This window comes from Macaca mulatta, chromosome 1 (genome assembly GCF_049350105.2).
Source record: "Macaca mulatta isolate MMU2019108-1 chromosome 1, T2T-MMU8v2.0, whole genome shotgun sequence".
In the NCBI taxonomy this organism is placed as follows: Eukaryota; Metazoa; Chordata; class Mammalia; order Primates; family Cercopithecidae; genus Macaca; species Macaca mulatta.
The window spans coordinates 153,588,384-153,606,081 of record NC_133406.1 but is presented as its reverse complement, the minus strand read 5'-3'; the positions used below and the strand labels follow the sequence as shown (position 1 = coordinate 153,606,081).

Below are 17,698 nucleotides of genomic sequence, written 5' to 3'. Positions count from 1 at the left end.
AAACAGTCTTGACATGTATGGAGCTTTAGCTTTGACTGTGCTATGTGTAACATTAGGTTGGTAGAGATCAAATCACCTCAAACTTTCACTTTTAACATTATCCTTCACTTCCTTTTAATGTTTCTTAGATTGCGGAGTGAAGAACTCTGTCTCCCATATGGTTTAATTTAGTATGTATATATTTTTTTAAGCAAATTTGTGTGTCTGCTGTATACTGGGTAATAATGGTTATCACCTTTCTTTCAGAGAAAGAAGTAGCTTTTAAACAAGTTAGGCTCTCCTCCCCCAAAAAGTCACATTAATTCTACATGGTTTTTTTTCGGTTTTCATGGTTTGATTGGTTCCAGTGTTCAGTTAGAAGGTACTTAAATTTATGTTGCCTAATTCAAATAGATTAATGAGGATGAGGCAGAGTAACTAATAAAACAGTTTTGAGTTACTTTGCCTCATCACCATTAATTTTATCAACCCATACCTTTTCATAATGATTGTAATTTTATTTCTGGCATAGGAAAATAAGCCAAAAATATTAATGGATTTAAAAAGCTAATATATAGGCTATGTAAAGATCAACAAATTATTTTAAAGTAGATATTAAAATGTCTATTGTATAGTAAATGGTAGTCTGCAAGATGAAGAATATTCTACTTGAGAATTTTTTTTCTTACACTTGTTTCATGTAATTAAAATTCAGTAAAACACAATTAAAACTCAAATTATGGTCCAGCATTAGTTTTTGTCAATTGATACAACTGTCCAGCATTTTACTGGTCATTATTGAGAATATCAATTATCATTGCATTGTGGACATGTTGAAGTGTCACTAGTAAAGAATTGTAGTTTACAGGATCCTGAATAATGGTTCTTTTTTGTTACACAAGACAAATGCAAAGGAAGACAATTTTTGGAAATCGATGTTTAGAAAAGAACATCTTTAGAATATTAATACCTGTGACTAATTTTTAAAGATTCATTAAAAATACAAATTCAACTGAAAAGCTATAACAGTTTCTCAGAAGATACAGAGCTGTAAAATATAAAAAGTATTAGGCCAGGTGCAATGGTTTACACCGTTAATCCCAGCATCTTGGGAGGCTGAGGTGGGCTAATCGCTTGAGCCTAGGAGTTTGAGACCAGCTTGGGCAACATGCTGAAACCCTGTATCTACAGAAAATACAAAAATTAGCCAGGCATGGTAACACGCGCCTGTAGTCCCAGCTACTCTGGAGGCTGAGGTGAGAGGATCACTTGAGCCTGGGAGGTCGAGGCTGCAGTGAGCCCTAATCATGCCACTACACTATAAGCTGGGTGACAGAGTGAGACCCAGTCCCCAAAAAAATTTTTAACTCACTGTTTTAGTCTTCACAATGGGTAGTGTACAATCTACTTGAGCTTCAGTTTTTAACTAGTGAGCCAGGACTGGAAATTGTAGTTTAATCAGAATTTCTTCATATAAGAGAATGTTCCTAGATTAATATCTTTAACATGGTTCTTGAATTCTTGGTTGTACCCCAAAAACAGTTTCAGTTTAAAAGGGTGTGGGGTAATGACCATGATTCAGAATTAATTAATGTTGCATTTTCAAAGGGTTTTATAACAGTTTATGCTCAAGAACAATGTAAACATTTCACTCGTGCTTTTCATAATGATGGTTACAGCATCCTTTAAGGAGGAACTGACTAGCCTTAGGAGACTTAGTGGTTGGTGGGGAGCAGTGAGGAAGATGGGAAATCCAATTAGTCCAGTAGAATCAGTGCCATGAGTTAAAAGATAATTGACATGATGACCAGAATACCCTCACAACTAGTTTATACCATTAAGTTGTTTTTCACAGATCTAAGCTATATCTAAAATTCCAGTTAATGGGGTACAAATTAATTAGTTACATGGAAAAGATAATATTCTGTATCTGTCTTCTTAATAAGCCAACAGAAATGCCCTCTAGAACACTGATTCTCAAAGTGTTCCTGGACCATCATATCGGCATTGGGAACTGGATTGACAAATTCTTAGTCCTTGGAATTAGTAGCTAGGGAATGTGGGAAGGCAGGAATTTGTATTTTAACAAATGCTCCAAGTAATTCTGGCGCATGCTCAATTTGAGAACCATTGCTCTAGAATATGATGCATATCAAACTCCAGTGAAATAATAGCACGTTTTCAGCATTGCTAATTCTAATTTTCAACAGCTGCTGCATTAGGTTTTAGTTAATGATATCCAAACCCAGCTGGAGTTGAATCCTAGTTACTTCTTACTCTTTTTACTTACTAGTGAGTGGAGCACCAGGTGCAGTTGTTGAAGTGTGAAAATAATTTAGCTTTGTAGACAGTTCTGGCATTTCTTTCTTGATTTTGAAAATGCTTTAATCTTCTTGGTATGATATTTATTTCAACAATCAAAGCACATCTATTTTAATGGCAGTATGGACTTCTGCTGAGAATTTAAGGAAATCTCTGAATATTCCTACCAGTTTAATATCAAAATTAATATTTTAGCTGAATTACAAAGCTTATATATAATTTACTCCTGTTTTATTTTTCCATCAGTAAGTGCATTAAAAAATGTTTAATGTCTTCCTGACTAATTTACTTTCAACCGTCTTCACATCTTCTACAATATTATGTTTAGTTTTATTTTGGAAAAAAATGCTAGCAGAGATTTTAGTTAATGCATTCTTAGTAGTAAGGTCCAGCTGTTTGCTTTGTGAGTTACAAAACTCATGAGTCCTTCAAAAAACATTTTAAAGGCATGTCAGTAAGACATGAAGCTAGTATTTATCTGCTGCAGTATACTTGGAGTATTTACAAGTGGACAACGTGGTCAAAAGCACTTAAAATGTTTGTTAATAGATTAGTACATGATCTTGCAGTGATAGTGCAGATTTGTTTTTGGTTGTATGGCACATATGTTCTAGGTAGTGTTGGTAACACAGATTTTTAGAACCAAAAGCTGATGAATTCAAAATTCTCTGTTGATGTTTAAAAATAAAAATTAAAAATAAAGTGAAAAATAAAATTCTCTTTTCTTAACTCTATACCTTCATGATTTCATTTACTCTGCCTTTGTGTTGTGACTCCTAATTTCTGTCTTTAGTTCATAACTTTCTCCTGAGATGTGTGTCTTCTGTAACCTGCATATTACTACCTGGATGTTCCATGGGCACCTGAAACTCACTGTGTCTGAAACTGATAATCCAAGTCTGTCCCTCACACTAACCCTGTAAATACATATGGAATCAGAATTACATTAATAGCCTATTTTTCATTATTATAATAGGCCAAATAGCCTATTTTGGCCATTACCCTAGATGTTTGCACAGGGCTTCATTCTCCATTGAAATTCCTTGCTAATATTTCTGAAAGTCTTCTAGAGATATCTCGTGGGTTTTTTTGTTTGTTTGTTTGTTTTTTGAAAAGCAGACTTCCCTCTATGCATAAGCATCGGCTTGGTTACCGGCTTGTCCATAGAACAGCTGTCTCTAATCAAGCATCATCATCTCTGCTGCTTCCCCAAGAGGAAATGCCAGAAAGTACGGGAGCCTTCATGGTGCTAAGATTGATGTCACATTTCATGTAGAAATGGAGAAAGTTCTCCTATGTCCTCACTAATGTCATACTTTATCACTTATGAACCTGCTTTATGTGCCTCTGTGAAGAAATGGCGAACTATATACCGGCTATTCATGCATGTCTTCCTCTAATATGTTTTTATTGCTAGGAAGCAACTACCCACCAAAGATTAAATTTCTCACCACAACCCCTGCATCTAGGCAGAGCCATATGACTAGTGTTTGCCAAGATAATTAAGAAATAGTTGTGCTTTCTGTACTCTATCGGCCAGCTGTATCAAAAGACTTCAAGGTACTGGGGAGAATGGCAAAGTCAGAAGAGGAAAGGAGCATAATTCCTTGAATTACTGCATAAAAGGCCATCTGCCAACCAGGAACACTCACATTGGTACTTGAGCAAGAACTAAACTTCTTGTGTAGTAAACAATCGAGATTTCTTTACAACAGCTGATGTTTCCCTAATTAATACAGTGTCCCCTTTATATTACAAAGCCCTTCTTCAAAACAGCTCCTTAATCATTTCCCTGCATTCCCTTTCTCTAAAAACTCAAACACATAAATATCCGGATATTCATGGGGCTGGGAGGGAACAGATGCCATATTACACTCTAATCCAGAACTTTTCTGCCATTGTGCCTTCCTCATCCTATTCTCTAGACCTGTTAGGCTTGGATATTGTTCTTACACAAGCTTGAAATAAAGCCATTATGAAAATCGGCTCTTTCATTGACCAGCTACATACTTGATTTCTCAGTTAGAACTTCATTGTAGAGTACAAACTATCCTGAATTCCTTTCTTCATCCCCATTTGTTCTTCCTTCCCCAATTCTCAAATTCAGTGAATGGCACCATCTTCCTCCTCAGTAAAGAAGCCTAGAGACAGCACCTTAGCCACTTCCAATCCCTCATCTACTCTTGTCACCTAAGCCTCTATCCCATTAACCTGTCTCCTTCCAGTCCCCATGCTTCTTCCTTATTGCAGTTGCTTTCCTTCAGGTCTTAATCCTCACTATGTCTTCAGGCCATTGATACTCAACTGTAAGCGTTATCACTCTATAAAATGATACCTTGGGGAAATCTTGCATTGCAGAAGTCCCATATAGGTTACTTAAAACTCTTAAAAAAAAAATGGCTCTTTATTGTTCATAGAAGTTGTTCTGAAAGTGCAGTCCGTGTACCATAGGGATCCTTAAGACTCCTTTAGGGCTTTCACAAAATAGTTCACAACTATTTTCATAATAATTCTACGATGTTAGTTGCCTTTTTCACTAGTTGATATTTGTCCTCATGGTAAACAGCAGTGGTGGTACCAAACTGTACTAGTAGGCATTGTGTTTTTTTGCTACCTTTCTCTAACAGCCCAAACCCTCAAAAGCCATTTTCACATAAGAATGTCCATCAGAAAGCAATAATTTTATTAAATCTTGACTATTTTGTGTATGTCCTTAATATTCTGTCACAATATGGAAAGTACATCAAGCACTTCTGCATACCACAGTACAGAGATTGTCTTGAGGTAAAGCACTTGTGTGATTGACTTGTGCTGTGGTTTGAATATGGTTTGTCTCTACCAAAACTCATGTTGACGCTTGGTCCCCAATGTAACAGTGTTGAGAGGTGGTGGTTTAAGACGCGTTTGGATCATGAAAAATCTGCTCTCATAAAAGAATCAGTGCAGTCTTGAGGGAGTTAGTGAGTTCTCACTCTCTGAGGACTACGTTAGTTACAATGAGATCAGGTCGTTATGAAGCAAGGTTGCCTGTTTCGTTTGCACTCCTATTTTCTGCACGTGTCAGTTTCTCTTCCATTCCTCCATCATTTTTTGATGCAGCATGAAGCCCTTACCAGAAGACAGCAGATATGGCTGCCCAGTCTTGAACTTACCAGCCTAAAGAACCAGGAGCTAAAGAAACTTCTTTATAAACTACCCGGTCTCTGTCATAGCAACAGAAAATAGATTAAGACAAGTTGCAAGCTCAACAAGGCAATATTTTTCATAGAACACTGTTTTTACTTGAAAGAATGATCAACACACAAACTATGTTTATTCAGACCTGTGTAGTTGGGAGATATTTTCTCAACAATGAACAAAATGAACTTGTCGCTGTAAGGAAAACAGTTGACAGTATTAGTTGCCAATTATAAAATTCAAAAAACCTTGTATCTGCCACTATGACCATAAGAGTTTCCCAATACTTAGACTTCTCTGAGATTGGTGGTATTATAATGAATGTGATTTTTACAATTGTATAATTTTTGTTATACAATTCTAATGTATTAATATTTGGAGGATCTGTGTAACTCCATATACCAGTATTTTTCAAATGACAGTGCAAAGTCTATCAATATAACAATATATTCACTGATATGAACATGAATAGTATATATTCATTAATATGGTTTTCTATCACTTGCAGTTAACTTTTAAGAAATTAATACTAGGTTTTAGTATAGAATTGAAAAAGAATATTTCCAATTATTTGAAAAGGCTACTAAAGTACTCCTTTTCCAACTGTATCTGTATGAGTCTGATTTTCTTCATTGACTCCAATCCAAATAATATATGATAATCTTTTGGAGAAGCAGATATGAAAATCCAGTAGTCTTCTATTAAGCCAGACATTTTAAAAGATTTGCAAAAATATAATGTTACACTGAATTTTTTTGGTTTTGGAGAATTTTTTCACGAAATCATGTCATTTATGCTGACATGTCATATTGTTATTTTAAAGTGAGTTAATGTTTCTCACTTTTAATTACTAATGTGCTATTGCTAGATGTAACCCACATAAACCAAAGCTCTTTGGTGTCCTTAACAATCGTTAAGTGTATAAGAGGCTCTGAGACCAATGAGTTTCAGAATGCTGGCTTATAGGATATGATTCATATTCCTAGTATGGTGATTAAGACACTGTGATCTGGCTTCTGCCCACTTTTCTGCCTTATGTTTTAGCTTGCCCTTTATCTTTCTCCTATCTTCTAAGCTTATTAAGAACCACTTTGAGGGTCTATGTGCACTATTCAGTGTTGCCCTCCAAGGACTTTGCTTATGCTTTTTCCCTTTGCCTAGAGGTTTCTTTGTCACCCAGAAGGCACTTTAAAAAAAAAAAAAAAAAAAAAAAAGGCAAAGTCTCACTCTGTTGCCCAGGCTGGAGTGCAGTGGCACAATCTCGGCTCACTGCAACCTCTGCCTCCCGGGTTCAAGCGATTCTTATGCCTTAGCCTCCTGAGTAACCAGGATTACAGGCACCCACCACCACACCCGGCTCATTTTTGTATTTTTAGTAGAAATGGAGTTTTACCATGTTGGCCAGGTTGGTCTCAAATTCCTGACCTCAGATGATCCACCCGTCTTGACCTCCCAAAGTGCTGAGATTACAGGCGTGAACCACCGCGCCTGGCCCAGAAGGTACTTTCTTATCTCAGTCACCTTCTCTGGATCCTTTCCTAACCATCCCATTTTTGGGACCTCGATTGCATCTTGTATAAACTTTTTTTTATAACGCGGTACCACCAAACTCTCTAAGAGTAGGTGTATGTCCAGAACCTGGTGCAGTACTTATAAATTAATAGAGTCCCGTAAATCTTTATGAAATTATTTGATGAATTCGGTGGAAAAAGCTTGGTTATAAATGATCATATCATTCTCACTACTCAAAGATACATAGAACAGTATGGCTATGCTCAGTTACACAGTAATCATAAAAACTGTATTTTGCCGTGCACAGTAGCTCATGCCTGTAATCCCAGCACTTTGGGAGGCCGAGGTGGGTGGATCACGAGGTCAGGAGATCGAGACCATCCTGGCTAACACGGTAAAACCCCGTCTCTACTAAAAATACAAAAAATTAGCTTGGCGTGGTGGCGGGCGCTTGTAGTCCCAGCTACTCAGGAGGCTGAGGCAGGAGAATGGTGTGAACCCGGGGAGGTGGAGCTTGCAGTGAGCCGAGATCGCGCCACTGCACTCCAGCCTGGGCGACAGAGCGAGACTCTGTCTCAAAAAAAGAAAAAGAGAAAAAAAAAAAAAGCTATATTTTTTGTCTTAAGGTAAACAAATACATCTGGGTGAAACTGAATAAAATAGGATTGTGGGAGAATAAGTAAGCATCCTACTCCCTTCCTCCCACCCAGTTGTTTCTGGCCTGCTTCTGTCTCTATTTCTGCTTCTTTTGATTTTGTTTGAGCTTGGGGGTGAGTGGGTGGAGGGAGTCCTCCAAAAACACATCTGTACTCTAGAGGAGAAATTGATAGCATAGCTTTATGGAACTTATCTCAGGGTTATGCAATCCATAGGTCCCCTGATTTCAGCTCTCATCAGTGCAGGAATCCTTTTTCCATCATTCTTTGACAGTTCCTCATGCAACCTCTATATGAGTATCTCCAGAGACTAATAACTTACCACCCCCTAAACTGCCTGTGTCTTTACTTTGCACTACTAATTATTTGAAAGCCCATTCTCTCTTGATCCACAGTCACATCTTTTTTTCTGGAGTAATACTACAAAAAGGATTCTGCCTCTTTTTCACAATAACTTTTCAAGTATTTGAAGAGACTGTTAGTCATTTTTATGGATTTTCTCTTAGCTAAGTGCACTGTTTTTTTAAAGAGTTTTTTATGTGGCATGATCCATCCAACTCATTCCCATTCTGGAGTACTCTAGTTTTTAATGTGTGCCTGAAATGACACATAATAGCCCTGTGTGACTGAATACAAATTTCTTAACAACTGTTCCTTCCTGTGACTTGAAACAGTAATTACTGTGTTGTGGTTAGGAATATAAGCTTTGGTGTCAGACAGATGAGGGTGTGAATTCTGACTTTGTTCCTGACAACTCTATAATTAATACCTCTGAGTGTAAATTCCGTAGTATTACCATATAGGATTATTGTAAAATTTAGGTGAAGTAATGTACATTTAAACATGAACCATTGGCCGGGCACGGTGGCTCATGCCTGTAATCCCAGCACTTTGGGAGGGGAATCATGAGGTCAGGAGATCAAACTATCCTGGCTAACATGGTGAAACTCCATCTCTACTAAAAATACAAAAAATTAGCCAGGTGTGGTGGCAGGCGCCTGTAGTCCCAGCTACTCAGGAGGTTGAGGCAGAAGAATGGCGTGAACCCAGGAGGCGGAACTTGCAGTGAGCCGAGATCGTGCCACTGCACTCCAGCCTGGGCAACAGAGCAAGACTCTGTCTCAGATAAACAAACAAACAAACAAACAAACATGGAGCATTGTTCCTGGCTCACGGTAAAGGTTCAAAGTAGAAGCACTTGTTACACTGATAACTATATGCCTATTGGCACAGCTTAAAATTGCCAATTTTTTTTGCAGCTGCTTCACATTACTGTTAATATTATAATCATTATGCTAGTATATTTGTTGTTTATCAGCTTGTGCTACTACTCAGGCTTTTATGCCTTCTCCAATTAGCCATCCCCACATCTTGAAAGCCAGCTCTGTCCTTTTAAGGCTGAACTTATTCAGTGTATTTTCCAGAAGGTTTTTCTCCAATTCTTGGATCCAGAAGTATTTTGTTCTTACTTATGGCATTTGTTACAGTGGCATTTGTTCAATTTCCTACAAGATAGACATTGAAAATAGGAACAGTTCACTTGAAAAACAGTTCACTTGAGAAATTTAGAAAGAGATGAGGGATAATGTGAGATTAATGTCTTAATAAAGCTCAAGAAAAAGGAAAAGCATATATAGTTGGACTCCCCATTTTGTATCAGTGTATTTATTTCAAGTGACTGAGACGAGTAAAGAATGAAGCCTTGAAGTCAGCTTACCTATGATTTTTAACTATGATATTTTGTATTTTAAAAATAGATACTTGGTGCAGGCATTATTGGCAGACAGAAGTAAAAGGCTAGGGTGAACAGGCTATGGGCGTCTGGTAAAATAATTTTTTCCCAAAAATACTATGGCAGTTTCATTCCCAAAAGATGGATGCAGGTAAATCTGACTCTGGTCAGTACAATCAAGGCAAATTGGTGTTTTTCTAAACTGTGAATTGGGAGAGGATTCCACTTATAATTTGAATAACAGGTCTCATCTCTATACGTATGTTGGTATATTTAAAGAAAAACTTAGGCCCTGTATTAGACCTACTTCAGACCTTACAATCCGTATAGTAACCCATAAATAAAGAAAACCTTTGTATGTTGTGATTTTTTTTCCCTATTCAAGAATAATACCTAGAATATTATACAATTACTAATTTGGGGAATGATATCAATAATCATGTTGTTTTTGGCTTTGGTTGTGGTTTTTTATAACTTTTTAAATTTTGAGATAATTATATATTCACAGGAAGTTGCAAAGATAATACAGCATGTTTTGCTTTTTAACACCTAGAAGACAACCATCTTCTGTCCCTCTGTTTCACTTATTTACCATGTCTATTTCACAGGAATGTTGCAGGAAACAATTGCAAAATGCTTTTGCAATCCCAAAATAAAATGCATCAAAAAATTTTAAAAGGCATTTGCAAAAAAAAAAAAGATATTTCTATAATATTGTAATGCTGTATTTAAGTATAAGGCTCTACCTCTTTCTATAATAGAAATAGACAAAATCTCAGACAATCAGTATAATGTGGAACACGAGCTCTAGAGTCACATTGACCTGGAATGGTGTCCTGACATCAGTAAACAGCTGGTGATCACTTAAAGAGACTCAGTTTTCTTCTTTAATTGGGGATAATAATTCTGCCTCTTGGGTTTGCTTTAAGAATCATGACATGATGTATATAAAACACAGCACAGAGCATAACAGATGATATACATAAAACACTTAAAGCATAGTGAGAATTCAGTGTTAGCTATTACCAATACTGTTTTTTCATGTAGATGATTAGTGTATTTCTCAGATTGATAATAAAAGAAGGTTATAACTTGTAAGGATTTCACATTTTTAAATTAATGTAATAACTATAGAAAAGTATAGCCAAACTTGGCAAGTACATTTAGTAAAATATAACTCATATTCCTTTAACGTAGTAACCTTAGCAGCAACACAAAAAGAAAAGAATCGGTGGCTTTTGGATTGATGGGATATTTAACTACTTTGATGTTTTTATCTAATAGATCGTCTCAGGAGCATTAACTCCAGTATATTTTTAGTGATAACTTTATCACAGATGAAGTTGTGAAAGAAAATTTGATATTTATTTTGTAATTTTGTAATGTATTTTCAGAATGTTAAGAATTAACATATATTTAATGTGGAAGCATAATGTTTTGTAAAACATATATCTAACAAGGGCCCACAAAAAATTATTGTACATGAAGATACTCAATAAATATTTGTTAAATTGAGAATAAATGACTAATTTATAAACTGTTAAATGTTTTATAATTTCTGTTTTTAATATTATTAAAATGAACCTGTATTATAAGATCTTAATATTTTGTGAGTACATATTTTTGGTAGGTTTTTTTGAAGTGAAATAAACATAAATTAGCCATTTTAAAGGGAACAATTCACTGGCATTTGGAACATTCACAATATTGTACAAGCACCATCTCTATCTAGTTCCAAAACATTACTCCAAAGAAAACACCATAACCGTTAATCAGATGCTTTCCATTTCTCCCTCCCCCATTCCCTGGCAACCACCAATATATTAGTATATACTGTTTCATTTTTACCTATTCTGGATATTTCATATTAATCCAATTATATGTGACTTCTTAACATATTTTTTATGTTCATCTATATTGTATTACTAATATATATGAGTACTTCATTCCTTTTTATAGTTGAATAATATTCTATTGTTCTGTATATACTACCACAATTTATTTGTTCATTCATCTGTTGATGGACATTTGGATTGTTTCTACCTTTTGGCTATAGTGAGTTAGTGCTTTAAACATTTATAAGTATTTGAGTACCTGTTTTCAGTTCTCTGGGCGGGTATATACCTTGGAGTAGAATTGCTGAGGCATTTGGTAATTCTGTTTAACTTTTTTGAGAAACTGCCAAACTGTTTTTCATCTTGACTTCACCATGTTACATCCCCTCCAGCAATGTATGAGGGTTACAATTTGTCTACTTCCTCACTAACATTTGTTATTTTTCTATTCTTTTTTTTTTTTTTTTTAAGTTTTTGGTTTATCTGTTTTTAATTATAGCCATCCTAGTGTGTATGAAGTGGTACTTTGTTGTGGTTTTGATTTGCATGTCCCAGTGACTAATGATGTTGAACATCTGTTCATGTTTGTCATTTGTATATCTTCTTTGATTATTGATTAGAGTCTGTTCTTTTCTAAAGTCTGAATACAGTGCTATAAATTTCCCTCTCAGTCCTGCCTTAACTATGTCCCACAAATTTTGATTTGCTTATTTTCATTTTCATTCATGTGAATGTATTTTTAAAATTTCCCTTGACACTTCTATTTATTTGTCTTCTGTTTTTTTTTTTTCACTTCTGTTTTCTTTTTCGGCATTCCTGTGGGTTACTTATATTTTTTTAGAATTGCATTTTGATTTGAGTTTAATGTCTTTATATAGTTTTTTAATGCTTGTTTTGTGTATTTCATTATATAAATGTCACTTGTCAGTTCACTGCTATCATTTTACCAATTCAAGTGAAGTATAGAAACCTTACCTCCACTTGTCATTTTCTTCTCCCTCACTTACAGTGTAATTGTCTTAAATATTTGCTCTGCCTTCATTTAGAGCCACATCACAGAGTACCATAATAATTTTTCCTTTATCTGTCAAACTTGCTTTTGAAAACTCAAGAGGAAAGGGAAAGTTTATTGTATTTACACATATTTTTACTCTCCATTTTTTGTTTGTTCTTTTTGATGTTTTAAGATTTCTTCTTTTATCTTTTCCTAAGCCAATCTTTTAGGGTAGGTCTACTGGCAATAAATGCTAATTTTCTTTCATATGAGTTACTTTCCCTTTCATTCCTGAAAATTATTTTCTCTAGGTATATGATTATTTTATTTCAGCCCTTAAAAAACATTGTGCCACTTCCTATTGCCTCCATGGTTTGTGATAAGAAATCTGCTGTTAATCCAGTTTTTTCTTGTAGGCTTCATATAGGTGCATTCAAGATTTTTTTTTTTTTTGTCTTTTGTTTTCGGAAGTTTGATTATGATAGGTCTTGACATGGATATCTTTGGATTTACCTTATTTGGAGTTTGTTCAGCTTCTTGATCTAAATGTTTATGTCTCTTGCTAAGTGTGTAAAGTTGTCAGCCATAATTTCTTTGAGCACTTTTCAACCCTGCTTTCTTTCTCCTATCCTTTTAAGACTGTGACACCAATGTTAGATCTTTTGTTCTAGACCACAGTTTCTTGAGCTTTGTTTGTTTTTGTTTTTCCTTTTCTTGGTCTGTTTTCCCACCGCTATTAGGTTCAATAATTTCTTTTGTTTTTTCTTTCAGTTCACTAAAGTTTTCTTCATGTCTTCCATTCAGCTATTGAACCCATTCACTGAGCTTTTTATTTTAGTTCCTGTATTTCCATTTGGTTCTTTCTTTTTTTTGAGACAAAGTCTCGCTCTGTGTCCAGGCTCAAGTGCAATGCCGTGACCTCCGCTCACTGCAACCTCTGCTTCCCAGGTTCAAGTGATTCTCCTGCCTCAGCCTCCTGAGCAGCTGGGACTACAGGCATGCACCACCACGCCTGGCTAATTTTTGTATTTTTAGTAGAGACAGGATTTCACTATGTTGGCCAGGCTGGTCTTGAACTCCTGACCTCATGATCCACTGGCCTCGGCCTCCCAAAGTGCTGGGATTACAGGCGTGAGCCACTGCTCCTGGTCTGGTTCTTTTTTGTATCTTCATTTTCTCTGCTGAGATTGTATTTGCTGGAGCTTTCTATTTTTTTTGTTGTTGTTGTTTGGTTCAAGCATGTTCACAATTGCTCATTAAAGAATTTTTATCATGGCTGCTTTAAGTCTTTGATAAATTTTAACATTCCTATCATTTTGGTGTTGGTCATTTCTTGATTGTATTCATTGAGTTTGAGATACTGCTGGTTCTTGGTATGATGAATAGTATTTGATTGAAACCTGAGCATTTTTGTATTATAAGACTCTGGGTCTAATTTAAATCTTCTGTTTCCTTGCTTGGACTCCACTGATACTGCAGAGGTGCCTTGTTACCTGCTGCCTGAGATGAAAGTCCTGACCCTGTACTTGGCCTTCTCTGACATCACTCCATCAGGGATATTGGGCATCGTGAGGGTGGAAGTCTAGACTCCCTCCTTGTCCTGTAGAGTTGGTGGTGGGGCCGGTTTATCCTATGAAATTGGCTACTGTAGAGTGATTATTATCTAAGCTTTCTATCTTCCTTTCCTGGTCCTTTGGCTACAGAGAATAGGTTTTTAAAGGGATTCTTTTGTCTGTACCTGTTTCCAAGTTGCCAGCTTCTATAGCTCCAAGTCTGGAATATGTGAGGCATAAGTAAAACTTAGGGCAACTCAGCACTGTATTGTCCTCCGGTCCCAGGGGTTCTAGTAGTCTACTGTCTTCTCTTAGAGTCTTATATTTGTTTTATGTATTGTGTGCCAGGTTTTTAGGTGTACTTAGAAGGGGCAATAGTGAAACATAAGTCTACTCCATCTTCCCTTAAAGTGGAAGTCACTGTTAGCTCTTTTTTATAGGATGATTCATAACTTGTCAGTTTGAATGGTACCATATGCATCCCTTGTTGACTGTCTGGAAACCACACAAGAAAGCATTTGTCGGTGTTCAGAATCTCTGTCTCTGCCTTGCATATAGAAATTTATTTTGTTAGTCCCCCGTAGTGATTGTGCTCAGGGAGACTGATTCAAGCTAATAATACTCTTTTTGAGACAGGGGCTTGCTCTGTCATCCAGGCTGGAGCGCAGTGGCGTGAACATGGCTCACTGCAGCCTCAAACTACTGGGCTCAGGCAATCTACCCACTTCAGCTTCCCGAGTAGCTGGGACTACAGGCATGCACCACCACACTCAGCTAATTTTTAAAATTTTTTAGTAGAGACAAGGTGTTGCCGTGTTGCTCAGGCTGGTCTTGAACTCCTCAGCTCAAGTAATCTTCCTGCCTTGGCTTCCCAAAGTGCTGGGATTACAGACATGAGCTACCGCACCTGGCCAGGCTAACAATACTCTTAAGAAAATAATGTATACAGTCAGACAGTTTACTTAATTTGCAATGATTACAAAATATTACTTCCATGAGGATCAGATGGTGTTTGGCTGGGCAGTCAACTCACAGTAAGTGATGGTGAAGCAAGAATTAGTTAAATAGCCTCACAACAGCTTTCTTTTGTTTCATCTGTATTACTCCCGATTCCTCATTGTGTATTCATTTTATGGGGAATAAGTTACCTGTCAGAGCAGTATGGAGAAACTAGAATTGCCATGGAGTTGAGTGTCCATCCTCAGTTGGAAATAATAGTGCCATTGATGCCTGGCTTGCCTGCAATTTCCATGACTCTTAGATTGCACCCCGTGTGATCTGTAGGCTATACATTTTGTGGTGAGCCTGAGATAGCTGCATAGCAGATTCTCTATACATTTGGGTCTTGAACAATGTGGGAGCTAGGGCACCACTCCCCACCCCTGTGTCATCAAATCTGCATGTAACTTTTGTCTTCCCAACAACTTTTTAAAAAATTTTTATCTTAAGAATTTTTTCTTATACTTTAAGTCCTGGGATACATGTGCGGAACATGCAGGTTTGTTACATAGGTATGCACGTGCCATGGTGGTTTGCTGCACCCATCAACCCATCATCTACATTAGGTATTTCTCTTAATGCTATCCCTCCCCTAACCCCCATCCCCCAACAGGCCCCGGTGTGTGATGTTCCCCTCCCTCTGTCCATGTGTTCAACTCCCACTTATGAGTGAGAACATGCGGCGTTTGGTTTTCTGTTCTTATGTTAGTTTGCTGAGAATGATGGTTTCCAGCTTTATCCATGTCCCTGCAAAGGACATGGACTCATCCTTTTTTGTGGCTGCATAGTATTCCATGGTGTATATGTGTCACATTTTCTTTATCCAGTCTATCATTGATGGGGATTTGGGTTGGTTCCACATCTTTGCTATTGTAAACAGTGCCACGATAAACATACGTGTTCATGTATCTTTATAGTAGAATGATTTATAATCCTTTGGGTATATACCCAGTAATGGGATTGCTGGGTCAAATGTATTTCTGGTTCTAGATCCTTGAGGAATCGCCACACTGTCTTCCACAATGGTTGAAGTAATTTACACTCCCACCAACAGTGTAAAAGTGCTCCTATTTCTCCACATCCTCTCTAGCATGTATTGTTTCCTGACTTTTTCATGATTGCCATTCTAAATGGCATAAGATGGTATGTCATTGTGGTTTTGATTTGCATTTCTCTAATGACCAGTGATGATGAGCTTTTTTTCATATGTTTGTTGGCTACATAAATGTCTTCTTTTGAGAAGTGTCTGTTCATATCCTTCACCCACTTTTTGATGGGGTTGTTTTTTTTCCTGTAAATTTGTTTAAGTTCTTTGTAGATTGTGGATATTAGTCCTTTGTCAGATGGGTAGATTGCAAAACTTTTCTCCCATTCTGTAGGTTGCCTTTTCACGTTGGTGATAGTTTCTTTTGCTGTGCAGAAGCTCTTTAGTTTAATTAGATCCCATTTGTCAATTTTGGCTTCTGTTGCCATTGCTTTTGGTGTTTTAGTCATGAAGTCTTTGCCCATGCCTATGTCCTGAATGGTGTTGCCTAGGTTTTCTTCTAGGGTTTTTATGGTTTTACGTCTTACGTTTAAGTCTTTAATCCATCTTGAGTTAGTTTTTGTATAAAGTGTAAGGAAGGGGTCCAGTTTCAGTTCTCTGCATATAGCTAGCCAGTTTTCCCAACACCACTTATTAAATAGGGAATCCTTTCCCCATTACTTGTTTTTGTCAGGTTTGTCAAAGATCAGATGATTGTAGATGTGTGGTATTATTTCTGAGGCCTCTGTTCTGTTCCATTGGTCTGTATATCTGTTTTGATACCAGTACCATGCCGTTTTGGTACTGTAGCCTTGTAGTATAGTTCGAAATCAGTAGCATGATGCCTCCAGCTTTGTTCTTTTTGCTTAGGATTGTCTTGTCTATGCAGGCTCTTTTTTTGTTCCATGTGAAATTTAACGTAGTTTTTTCCGATTCTGTGAAGAAAGTCAGTGGTAGCTTGATGGGGATAGCATTGAATCTATAAATTACTTTGGGCAGTATAGCCATTTTCATGATATTGATTCTTGCTATCCATGAGCATGGAATGTTTTTCCATTTATTTGTGTCCTCTCTTATTTCCTTGAGCAAGGTTTATAGTTCTCCTTGAAGAGGTCCTTCACATCCCTTGTAAGTTGTATTCCTAGGTATTTTATTCTCTTTGTAGCAGTTGTGAATGGGAGTTTACTCATGATTTGGCTCTCTATTATTGGTGCATAGGAATGCTTGTGATTTTTGTACATTGATTTTGTATCCTGAGAGTTTGCTGAAGTTGCTTATCAGCTTAAGGAGATTTTGGGCTGTGACGGTGGGATTTTCTAAATATACAATCATGTCATCTGCAAAGAGAGACAAATTGACTTCCTGTTTTCCTATTTGAATACCCTTTATTTATTTCTCTTGCCTGATTGTCCTGGCCAGAACTTCCAATACTGTGTTGAATAGGAGTGGTGAGAGAGGGCATCCTTGTCTTGTGCCGGTTTTCAAAGGACTTCCCAACACCTTTAAACTTAACTATCAATGGCTTACTGTTGGTCAGAAGCCTTACTGATAACATAAACAGTTGATGTTTATGTTATTGGTATATTGGCATATTACATGCTGTATTCTTGTAATGCTATATACTATTTTCTTTTTCTTTTTCTTTTTTTTTTTTTTTTGGAGACGGGGTTTCGCTCTGTAACCCAGGCTGGAGTGCAGTGGCATGATCTCCGCTCACTGCAAGCTCTGCCTCCTGGGTTCACGCCATTCTCCTGCCTCAGTCTCCTGAGTAGCTGGGACGACAGGTGTCTGCCACCATGCCTGGCTAATTTTTTTTTTTTTTTTGTATTTTTAATAGAGACAGGGTTTTACCATATTCGCCAGGATGGTCTCAATATCCTGACCTCGTGATCTGCCCACCTCAGCCTCCCAAAGT

The 17,698-nt window shown here is 36.9% G+C and overlaps 1 protein-coding gene across 1 annotated transcript in view; it reads left to right on the top strand.

The window, feature by feature from the left end:
• Positions 1 to 17,698, top strand: part of HS2ST1 (heparan sulfate 2-O-sulfotransferase 1) — a gene marked incomplete at its 5' end in the record, with an annotated part of 194,666 nt that overhangs the window by 135,151 nt on the left and 41,817 nt on the right.